Below are 12,655 nucleotides of genomic sequence, written 5' to 3'. Positions count from 1 at the left end.
GTTGCTGCTGACATCTTCATCCTCAGGGTGCAAGGCCGCCTTCCCCTTGGACCAGGTGGGACACTTTGCCAATGGCCAACAAAGTGCCCGTCACTGGAGGCCCATCCCCCTCTGCCTTCCATTATGCCATGTCTCTGATTCTCACCAAGCTGTGTAGTCTCTTCTCCTGCAAGGACAGAAAGCAGGGAGCTGTGTGTGTTAGGAATGGCTTGGGTTCAGAGGAGTGAAAGACAACATTTGTAAATGGCGGCTGCAAAGCATGGGTCCAAGAGGCCAATAGGACAATGGGGTGAGTGTGAGTATTTGGATGGCACATGAGGTGCCTGCAGAGAGGGGAGTGAATGCAGCGGCATTGTGTGTTGACCTGAGGTTTGCTGTACATGAGAATGCTGTTCAAGTCAGAATGTGGGGCTTGGCACCTGACAGTGTCACGCCACTCACGTGCCATTCCCTCCTGAGGTTCTGCAGCCTCCTGGTACACGATCTCCAGGTTAGAGGGTCCACACTGCTGCTGCTCACTTCCTCAGCCAATTCCATCCACACCAGCTTGGTTGTAGAGGCTGTCCTCCTCCTCCTGCCCTGAGGAGATCTCTCCTTGCTGCAGCCCCTCAGCTCCCTCAGATAGACCTCCAGGCAAGAGTGAAAGACCTGGAGCCAGCCTTCCCATTTCCTCACCATTCCTGTGGTTGCTGCAGCCTAAAATTCCAAGTCTGGGTGAGCTTCTCTGAAGCTTCCCATGGTCTCTTTAATTCGAAACCCTCCCTCTGAAGCAGGATGATAATTGGTTTGCTCTGGCAAAGAGCAACCAGACGGCCCACTTCTGCTGCAATCAGGTTCGCGACCCGAAAATGGTCCCGACTTCTCAAGAAAAGCTAAGGTGGTAAAATGCCGCCCTAAGACTCTGATTCGGATACAACTTCCAACAGGGCAGTGGTTGAGTCTTATAAAATTGCCAGAAAATACAAATGTACCCAGCAGAGCCCCAATAGAAATCAGACACAGATGCCCTTTAGAACAATCGGGCTGCCAACACCATCAGAGCAATTGGCACATAGTCTGACGGGTCAGAGTTTCCTGACCTCATTTACAGAAATACACACAACCAGCAGATTTGAAAGTTAAAAAAAAGGTAGCTTTTTCCTGTGATTGCAGGGAACAGTTATTCAGTCACCACCTGCCATGAAAGTGGGATAAATAATAATGGTACTGCATCGATGCAGAGGGAATGTTTGTTAAATTTTCAGTACTTAAGTTTCTTTTGAGGTATGTAAGATCTTCAATCACTGTTCCAATCTGGATTAGTATTGCCCTAATGGTATAACACAATTCTCTGCTTAAGACAGAATTTATAAATGTTCTATCTGCTTTCCTTTCTTCCTCACTGTTTGAATCTTAGGCTGCCTTTTCATTCTGTGAAAGCTTTTAAAATTCTTTGCAATAATAAAGCCTTTGAGTATAGTGGCAAACTGAGAAATTGGATTTTTCAATCTAATGTAATATTGTAAAGCTTTTCACTGAAATGCTAATAGACAGAAATGACAAGGAAACTGCCAAAAAGGATGGTGGTTTTATGCTTTTCATTTCTTTAATGATAAAAGTCACTTCACCCACTTTTTGAATTTTTCCTTATATATTTAAAGAAAAATTGATTAGACAATTATGCATTTTGATCTCACAAACCACCTTGGTGAAATGAATAGCATTGAATTTGTTGAGGTTGTAGAATAATGACACTGCTTCCTGCTGTGCTGAGTCCACTATTGCCTTCTCGATTGGTGGGAGGACTTGGAATCTGAAGCCCTTGATTTAGCTGTGATGTGTAACAGAATTGTAGCTGTGAAAACTGAAATGAGTCATTTAGATGAGCTGGGGATTTTCTGAGAATCAGAATCTTTTTCCCACATGTTCTCACTGTAAATGCAAATCTGGATCCACGACTTAAGGCAAATACAGGAAATGTTGGAAGCCCAAAGACAAGTCTAAAATAAAGATCTTCAAACTTTAATTAGGCAGCTCATTACTGTTGCTCCATGTCAGACAGCTGATGGACTGATTGTCCTTTTGTAGTTTGACCTTGTTTGATGATGTCATTCACCTTATAAGGCTGAAAACGTCTAAAAACAAATAAAGAAAACAGAAGAAAATTGGATGAACAGCAGGTCAATTAGTGTTTCGGGCTTGTACGCTTCTTCAGAATTGGAAGTGCTATGAACATAGGAACTTAGGAAGATAAGAAATAGGAGCAGGATTAGGCCATTTGGCCCCTCAGGCCTGCTTCACCATTCAACTAGATCACGCTGATCTTCTACCTCAATGCCATTTTGCCACACTATCCCCCTATCCCTTGATATCTTTAATATCTAGAAATCTATTGATCTCTGTCTTGAACACACTCAATGACTGAGCCTCCACAGCTCTCTGGGATAGAGAGTTCCAAAGATTCACCATCCTCTGAGTGAAGAAATTCCTCCTCATCTCTGTCCTACCTCTGATTCTGAGACAGTGTCCCCTGGTTCTAGATCCCCCAGCCAGGGGAAACATCCTTCCTGCATCAACCTTGTCGAGTCCTGTAAGAATTTTGCATGCTTCAATGACATAATGACATCACCACTCATCTAAACTCTAGAGAATATAGATCCAGTCTCTTCAATTTCTCCTCATAGGACGATACCGCCATCCCCGGAATAAGTCTGGTGAACCTTTGTTGCACTCTCTCTATGGCAAGTATGTCCTTCTTTAGGTAAGGACACCAAAACTGTAAACAATACTCCAGGTGCGGTCTCACCAAGGCTCTGTACAATTGCAGCAAGATGTCTTTACTCCTCTGCTCAAATCCTCTTGAAATAAAGGCCAACATAGCATTTTCCTTCCTAATTGCTTGCTGCACTTATGTGTTAGCTTTCAGTGACATGGACACCCAGGTCCCTTTGGACATCAACACTTCCCAATCTCTCACAATCTCTGCATTTCTGTTTTTCCTACTAAAGTGGATAACTTCACATTTTTCCACATTATATTCCATCTGCCATGTTCTTGCCCACTCACTTAGCCCCTTGAAGCCTCTTTGCATCCTCCTCACAACTCACATTTCCACCTAGTTTGTGTCATCAGCAAACTTGGAAATATTACATCTGCTGCCCACATCCAAATCATTGATATAGATTGTGAATAGCTGGGACCCAAGCACTGATACCTGCGGTACCCAATAGTCACAGCCTGCCAACCTGAGAATAACCCATTTATTCCTACTCTCTGTTTTCTGTCCGTTAGCCAATTCTCAATCCATGCCAGGATATTACCCCCAATCCCATCTGCTCTAATTTTGCTTACTCGCCTCCTGCATGGGACCTTAACGAAAGCCTTCTGAAAATCCAAATACACCACATCCACTGGTTCCCCTTAACTTTTCTGCAAGTTACATCCTCAAAAAAACTCCATCAGGTTTGTCAAACATGATTCCCCTTTCTATGAAGAAAGGAACAAGCCTATAAATATTGTTGTTTTATACACAGATGCTGACTGACCAGCTCCGTGCTTCCAGCTTTTCCTGCTTGTGGATCTGCAACTATTTGATTTTAATGGGGAGAGGGCTTATGAGTATCTAAGGTCAACGTTGTGCAAAACTTGCTTTTCTATTTAAAAAGAAAAGAAAGAACTTGCATTTCTTGAGTGCCTTTTGTAACCGCAGGTCGTCTCAAAACATTTTACCAATGAAGTAGTTTTGAAGTGTTGTTACTGTTGTAATGTGGGCAAAATGCTGCAGGCAATTTTTGCATAGCAAGAAACCACAAACAGCAACAAGATAAATGGCCAAAAGATCGCTTTGTTTAGTAATGTTGGTGTTGAGGAATAAATGCCAGCCAATGTCTAGTTAGACAATCTGAACGTGAAATTTTTAAAGCTTGAGGAAAATGAACTAAGGGAAGTATCTAAAACAATGTGGGTAATTTAGCACTGGTATTGTGGGTTCAGGCTTCCATTTTAGAAACTGCCTAATTTTCCTGTCCATTGATTACAATAATGAGCACCCGACCTGCAAAAAACCGTTTTACTCTCCAGTGGTAAGTTGAATATTGCCCCAGTGTCTTGAGCAGCACAATTTCACTTAACTTAAACACTGATTAACAATGCAGTCCGCTCATGCAATCTTCTTGCCAACTGTGAGACAGTACGAAGCATCAAGGAATGATTTGTTTTATTAATCCACTGTTTCAAATACAATGTCAAGACATTTTCATTAATCATGTGGTGTATGAACTGGCATAGAAATAATGAAACTGATAGTGTTATCAACTGCCACAGGAAATGTGCTGACCAGAATTTCAGGTACTTATTATAGCCATAGGCGAAGATCTTACTGCTGCAGTCACCAATCGAAAGGTAGATATGAACTGAAAGCAAATTACATACAAATGAAGTAGGTCCGGGCTACCAACGTTCACTACCTCTGACAGTCCCGAGGTTTTACAATATGGCAGGTGATAAGAAATAAGACCAGGAACCGGGCAAAATAAAGTTAGAGCAGATGTTAAGGACCATTAGCCCATGACCCAACTACTATGAAGTAACCATTCCATTGGTACTAATTTGAGACTGTGGTTGTCATATTGGATTTATAGACCTAAATTGTACTGTTGGCTCCATATTGCTCTCTGGTTGAATGCTAGTTGCAATGTATTAACATTCAGCTATGAGCAAGAAATTCAATCCAGGTGAATGTCACTTTCTATTCAAGCACAGAAATCCCAACAAAACATGGTCTTACAAGAGAAATGTGTGCATGTGTGTGCTACCAGATATATGAATGTATCAAGCTATAAGCTGCTGTCTGAGGCATAGCATCTATTTAAAAGTGAAGAACACAAGGGGACTAATCTTCCTACCCTCTTGCCATCTTGGTGCAAGTCAGGTGGAATGCAGCCAAAATGCATTCCAATTGCTCTGAACTCTGTGGGTTCAGCTTATTATTCCAAGCCCAATGCACCTAGATGCTGCCTTGTCCCTGGCACATTTCCCATGGAAATGAGTACAGAACTTAGGACTTCAGCAGCGGTATTGGTTGCTGGTTTTAAGAGTTTTCATCTCCTGTCCAAAAAACAGCAACCAGAAGCCTTCTAGATTTGATGCTGTCCTGCCAGCCCTAAAAAAGGGGGCTTACTTATTTTGGCCTTGAGGACTTTGCTGTTGGCTACTTTCAGAATCTCCAAGTTGGACAGGGCTCGGCACAAAGCCTAAGGTTCACTGCTTTGGAAATCGTTTCAAATGGTTTTCACTTGCCAAATGAAACAGAAGGATCTATTAAGTTCCTCCCAACTCAGTAACATGGATATGAGGTCCACCGCCCTTACTGGGAATCCCTCGACAATGCAAAAGGTACGGACGCCTGGGGTCATGTTTCTCCACCTGTTTTTCATCTATTTTGAGCCTTGGAACTGAGCATTCTCCAGGGGCACAGCAGGTTAAAAATCTTCCCCAAACTACCTTACACTGTACACTTACGGAAATATTGTTAATTGCAGTAATTTTAAGGAATGTTCTTTCAGTGACCACGGGTGATAGGAACATAGGAATTGCTGGACAAAAATGGTTCATCTCGTATGCCTTCCATCAGCCAGGTAGTGGTATGATACAACGATAATTGAGTTGTGACTAATCATAGCAATAAGTCTCTATCATTAGTCTACAACAGAACTAGACATGACACAAGGAAAACCTCAGTGGTGGAGAGCTTTGGGAATCTTGGATCAAAATTCACCTGTTTCTCTCAAACATGCTACACGTATCATTCTGGTGGTGAATCACTACCTCTGGTACTTTAGTGTCATGCCTGTACCAAAAGGTTTGTAGTTGGATAATTAGGATTAAATGGTTCTCCAAGTCCCTGATGAATTTTCCCCTGCAAAATCGAGATCACCAAAGCAACATATCGCCCTCATCTGTGCCTGCAGCCCACTGAAGAAGGTAAACTCAATTATAGCAGAGACATCAGAGCTCTTGTAAAATACCTGACAGCAGAGGATAGTCATACATGAGAGGCAGCACTCTTTTATCTTCTACAGCAGCTTCACTTTATTTTGGATCCAATGCTATTTTGTTCACAACACCCATATTAAATGGTAAATCACAGACTCTTTGAATTCAGGCTGCAATCCCTCAGGATATGGTTGAAGAACAAATCAATTAAAAAAAAAATCACAATAAAGGGTTTATCTGGTTCACTTTAATTCCTCAAGAAATCCTGTAGCATGTTCCCAGCTGTCCACTTTATCCAATGAAAATAGTATTAATTCACTCATTGATTTGTATAAATTACCTAGGCTAGAGTACTAGATACACTTCTGATCACCACAGTACAGGAAGGATGTGTTTGTACTCGAGAGGGTACAGAGGAGATTTACGAGGATGTTGCCAGGACTAGAAAATTTTAGTTAGCAGGAAATATTGGATAGACTGGAGTTGTTTGCTTTGAAGGCTGAGGGGAGAGTAAATTGAAGTGTATAAAATTATGAGGGGCCGAAGCCGAGATAGACTGGATAGGAAGGACCTATTTCACTTAGTCGAGAAGTCAACAACTGGGGGCATAGATTTAAAGTAATTAGTTGAAGGATTAGAACGGACCTGAGGGGAAACGTTTTCATCCAGAGGGTGGTCGGAGTCTGGAACTCACTGCCCGACAGGGTAGTAGAGGCAAAATGCTTATATAATTTAAAAAACACTTGCATATGCACTTGAAGTGCCATAACCCTATGGACCAACCCTATGGAAAGTGAGATTAGGCTGGATAGCTCTGTCTCAACTGGCGCAGACACAATGGGCTGAATGACCTGCTCTTGCGCCATAAATTTCTATGATTCTATGGTACCTCATAAATATTAAGGTATAGCACTTTCTAAAATGCTTAAAATATGTCATTTATTTCGAAGAAATAAATGTGTAGGAATGTTTCCAAATTGAACTGTACTTTTATTACTACCGTGACATATTGATATAATTGAATAATTTCTATATTTCCTTCAAACAAATTATATTTTGCAACTTTTTCAAAGTAGCAAGTGCATAAAGCTAAAGTTCACGTTTTAAAAATCTTTTCATTAAATTACTTTAATTCAATAATGGCATCTTTATTAATCATGTGAATTATAATCTTGTGAATACATGATCATTGTGTTACTGTACACTGTTAAGCAGTAAGTATTTGCTGCATTACTCCTTTGAAGTCTTCTGCTTTCTAACTGGCTGACAAGTTGACTTCGCAACTCAAGCTTTATTTATATCTCCTTCCCCACCATGTAATGCTAGAAGAGTTTCTTATTATTGGCCTTTAAGAAAACCTTAACACATCCTTAACATCTGATTTTTCTCTCTTGCTAGTTTTCTGTGAAGCTTACTGTTGCCTAGGAACAAAGTAAGGATCCAAATGGACAAAAAGTCGGTCACACTTTCAATTGATCTTACTACCCTGTTTTCTCCCATAAACATACTCCCCAAAAGAAAATATGTCTCTAAAGGGCAGATTCAATGCAACAGCTTTCCTGAGCACATGGCATAGTCTTTCCCTAGTGAGGATACAAGTTAGGAATTGACCCTCTGAGAAAAGAAATTCCTCTTTACAACATCTTAAAAGGGAGATCCTTATTTTTAAATTGTGCCCGCTAGTTTTAGATTCCCTCACGAGGGGAAACATCCTCTCAGTTCTACCCTGTCAAGCCTCCTCAGAATATTATGGCCAGGATTTTGTGAGTCCCCCTGATGTGGGGGTGTGGGCGTGGCGGCAGGGAGTATCGCGACGGATGGTGGGGTGCAGTTGGGAGGTGGGCCTGTCGCCTCAACGTCGCCCAGTGATCTTCACAGGGGTGGGATAGGCCAACAACAAACTTCCCACCCAGGGGCCAATTGAGGCCCTTAAGTGGCCTATTAAGGGCCAGTTAAGGGCCTCTTTCCGCCGCTGCTGGGATCTTACCAGAAGTGGGGGGAGAGGGGTATGGGGAGGCCCGCCTTGCAGGGAGGATGCCTTGTGAAACAAGGCACCCTCCCTCTGGGCTTTTGGGGAGGTCCCACCATGGGCAATTTGTGGCCCATGGAGGATCCCTGCTGGGAAAAACTTTACTCCTGGGGACCACCCTCACTCTGGACTGCACGATCATGCCCCCACCCACCCTTGCCGGGCCTTCTGGACTGCCCCAGTAACCTCTGTTCTGGGGTTCCAGGGCTAGGCCTCGGTCCATGACCTCTGCAGGACCGGCAGTGACCACTGCTCCAGATGGCGCTGTCAATACTGCTGAGCTGCCGGCCCTCTGATTGCCCAGCAGCTCTTGGAGGCAGGATCCCCATCCCTCTAAAGACTTTAAAGGGACGGGGAACCCATGTCCTGAAGCTTTGATTTGAAAAGACCGGAGGATCACACCGGTGGTGGGGTAGGGCACGAAAAGGCAGAGGTGGGGTTCCACCCGCCGCCTTTTTGGCCTGACGCCATGAAACCCACCTCCAGCACAAAGTCAAGCCCTACATGACCCAATAAGGTCATTTCTCATTCTTCTAAACTCCAATGAGTGGATTCACTCAGTTGTGAGGATCGATGCAAGGTTAAGGAGTATAAAAGTACGACCAGCTTTAGGTTTGGTGATGACAACACATTGAAGTCACTGAAGAGAGTAGTAATTCAATGTAAAAGAGCTGGAGTAAGCCACTTTATCAGTACTCATGTCGTCTCTATTGAGATACCTTTACTGTTCGAGGTCTTTGTCATCAAACACTCTTTTCCTCAGATGACTGAAGGCTGCGCAGGTCTACAGGGCTGCAGTGTTACCTGCCCTTCTGTATGTGTTGGAAATATGGACACTGTACAGCAGACATCTCAAAGCCCTGGAGAGATATCACCAGTGGTGCCTCCGCAAGATTCTGCAAATTCAGTGGCAGGACAGGTGCTCCAATATCAGTGTCCTCTCTCAGGCCAACATCCCCAGTATCAAGACACTGGTCATGGTTAGTCAGTTACACTGGGCGGGCCACATCGTCCACATGCCTGACACAACACTCCCAAAACAAACTTTCTACTCCGAGCTCCGTCATGGCAAGACTCTACTATGAGGGCAGAGGAAACGTTACAAGGATGTCCTTAAAGTCTCCCTGAAAAAATGTGACATCTCAACCCATTCATGGGAATCTCTTGCCTGAGACCACCCAAAATGGGGAAGAAGCATCTGTGACGGTGCCAGCCAGTTCGAACAACATGGACATACCCAGGCAGTGATCACGCACAAACAGCGGAAGGACTGTTCAGAATTTTGAGCATTCCATTCACTCGCCTCACCAAACACAACCTTCCCTACGTGTGGCAGTGTGTGCAGATCCAGAGTTGGACTATTCAGTCACCTAAGGACCCACAACCTTGGATTGGAAGAAAGTCATCCTCGTTCCCGAGGGACTGCCTAAGAAGAAGAAGAAGACCTTTACTGTTGAGTAAACACTCAATGAAAAAGGCATAAATGAAACTTGATATGGAGCATGATAAGGCAATTGTTTTTAGAAAGGCAGTGAATTTTCAGTTTACCCAGTCAGGGCATTATTATTATCCCCTTAACAAAATCTGATGTTTCTAGTCAGAGTGTAAAAGAACTATTAATGGCATCAGGTGATAAGAATCAGAGAGATGTAAAGCAAATTGTCTTAAAGTTACAAAGACAATTTGCTCACCCTTCTTGTCAAAGCTTAAAAACTCTGCTAAAGAATGCAGGTGTGATTGATGAAGAGTATGCAAGTATAATAGGAGAGATTAGTGAAAAGTGGAATTCGGTAAAAGGTATTGGAGGACATCATCACGTCCTTCTGTAAGCCTTCCATTGGCACGTGACTTTAACAAGGTAGTTGCCACGGATTTAAAGGTATGGGACAGTTCATGCAAAGAATCCGCTTCCGATGGTTGGGGGATATAATCCCTATCAACTGGTCTATGGGTGGAATCCCAAAATACCTTCTGTAGTGTGCAACAGTCCTCCTGTTCTAGAAGGTACTACAACTAGTTCCATATTTTCTGCACATTTGAATGCTTTACATGCAGGGAGATGGGCTTTCATCAAGGCTGAGGTCTCTGAGAAAATTCGGAGAGCTCTGAGGCATCGTATAAGACCATCTGAGGTGGAATTTAATTCAGGAGATTTGGTGTATTATAAAAGAGAGAGTCATAGGGAATGGAAAGACCCTGGTCAGGTAATAGGTCATGATGGTAAGACAGTAGTTATCAAGCATGGAAATTAAACTATTCTGGTTTATACCTCATGATTAATTGGGGTTGATTACAAAATTTCAGAATCTGAGTGGCTGGTAAAGGGAAATGAGGCACTTTGTACCTCAAATGATCATGTGTTTTGTGTTGAAGGTCCTGAAGGACAGAATGAAGTAGATCAAAGGTTGGATTGTAATGTGAACAATCATGATGCTCAAGAAAGAGTTATTACATCCAAAGGACAATTGCCCTGAGTAGGTACTTGGGTAACATATATTCGAGAAGTGTCTAATAAATGGAAGGATGCTACAATTGTAGGAAAATCTACTGGCAAGTTTAAATATTGGTTGAATGCTCAAGGTGATAGACAAGAAGCAAGGTCCATGGACTAACAGAATGAGGTGAAAGAAGGGAGTATAAGAAAGCACACTGCAAGTTCTAATAGTGGGTCTGGAAGTTACTCTTGCATCAGGAAATGATCCTATACTGTAGAAAGAGCCTCTGATAATGTTGTTATGACCAGGTGAGAAAGAGGTCTAGGGTTCCCATTCAGCCTTCACCCAGTCTTAGTGTAACAGGGTTTAATTTTAAACTCCTTTTTTTAGCTCCCCCTTGGTGAAGCCTTGCTCACCGCTTTCCAATTATAAGACAAATAAACCAGTACACGCACAGGTTTTCTTCGGTTTAAAGAAGAAAGATTGAATTTTATTAAACTTAAGCTCTATTTTGGTTAACACCTATGGATACACGACGCACCCACGCTAGCATGCATACGCGATACATACATGCTAATAGGGACAGAAAAGAGCAGAAGAAAAAATAAAGTGGAAAATTTTGAGGCAATCTCGGAAGAGGATTTTTATGTTACTGTGCTTCGAGCTCGCTGTAGAGTCCTTGATTGTAGGTAGTTCTTGCTTTTTGTTGGGGCCCAGTATTCTTCTTAAACCTTGTTCAATGTAGAAGACTTTTCTTTCTTGGTTCATGTGTCTTCAGTGGGTTTTGGAGTTCCGTGAGAAAGAGATAGGAGCAGGCAAACAGGCAGGAGGTCTTCTTCAGTGCAGAAGCATTCTGCTTTCTGCCAGTTCAAACACTGTCTCTCCAATTTAAAACTCTCAGTTCAAACTCTGCCACAGCCAGTTGGTCATGTGACTAACTGTTCTGACCATGTTAGTTTGTGGAGTGAATTGGAACAGGCAGTAGCTCCTTTGTTTACAAGCACTGTCTGTTAATATGCAAAACTGTCTTTCCAGCCAGGGGCCTGGCAACCCTTTGTAACAGGCCTTCTCTTCTTCCCAGCAACAATTTGAAATTTAGTGTCCATGTGGTGAAATTAATGTGCCTCATTCTTGGCAGGTGGGGGCCTGCATGACAATGTGCAAGGAAGATCTTCTAGCACTATTCCTGAAAGACATCAAAGTGCTAATACAGTCATAGTTTGAACAGATTCCACAATGAAACAAAGCCTAGTGAGCAGTCTCGGAATTGAACTAGAATCAGAAGTCCTCATGACCCTAAAGGTTTAGTCGCTGCCAATGAACCTGAGGATAAACTAATAAGAGAAGTAAAACATAAGAAATTAGAGAGTTGGAAAGAGTTTGGTGTTTATTCTGAGGTACCAGATAGGAGACAGCCAGCCTTGTCACATAAATGGATTCGTACTGGAAAAGTCTAGATGCGGGCACGATGGCGTCTTTTAAGATGTATCTAGACAGATACATGAATGGGCAGGAAGAAAAGAGATACAGACCCTTAGAAAATAGGCGACATGTTTAGATAGAGGATCTGGATCGGCGCAGGCTTGGAGGGCCGAAGGGCCTGTTCCTGTGCTGTAATTTTCTTTGTTCTTTGTTCTTTGTTCCTTCCCAATGGGACTTATAGGGCTAAAGCAAGGCTATTTGCGAGGGGTTTTGAAAAGCGACGACTGGGTGATACCGATGTTACAGTGGACTCTCCCACAGTTGGAAAAGTAATCTTGAAAATCTTTTTAGCTCTTTTGGCCACATGTTTATGTGAGTGTAGATTCATTGACATCAAAGCCGCACTTCTGCAGGGTGATATTTTCCAGAGAGAAGTGTTTCTGAAACTGCCTAAAGAGGCAGCAGATGCAGAAGGAAAATTATGAAAACTGAACACATGCATCTATGGCTTTAATGATGCTTGCAGGGTGTTGTATTTCTTGGTGAGATCTGTTATGTTGAAAATTGGTTGTGTTCAACTAAAAGCAGATCCTGCCATGTTTTATTGGTATCATAAAGGGAAGCTTTCAGGCACCTACATGATGCAAGTTGATGATTTCTTGTGGGATGGTACTGCAGATTTTGAGAAATATGTTATAAATAAGAATAAGGCAGAATTTAAGATTGGGAGTCAGGCTAGTTAGACCTTTAAATATATTGGTTTAGATATTAATCAGACGAAGTCTGGAATAACTTT

Source organism: Heterodontus francisci, chromosome 6 (assembly GCF_036365525.1).
Source record: "Heterodontus francisci isolate sHetFra1 chromosome 6, sHetFra1.hap1, whole genome shotgun sequence".
Classification (NCBI taxonomy): domain Eukaryota; kingdom Metazoa; phylum Chordata; class Chondrichthyes; order Heterodontiformes; family Heterodontidae; genus Heterodontus; species Heterodontus francisci.
The sequence above is the reverse complement of the archived record's forward strand: the minus strand, read 5'-3'. Positions refer to the sequence as shown.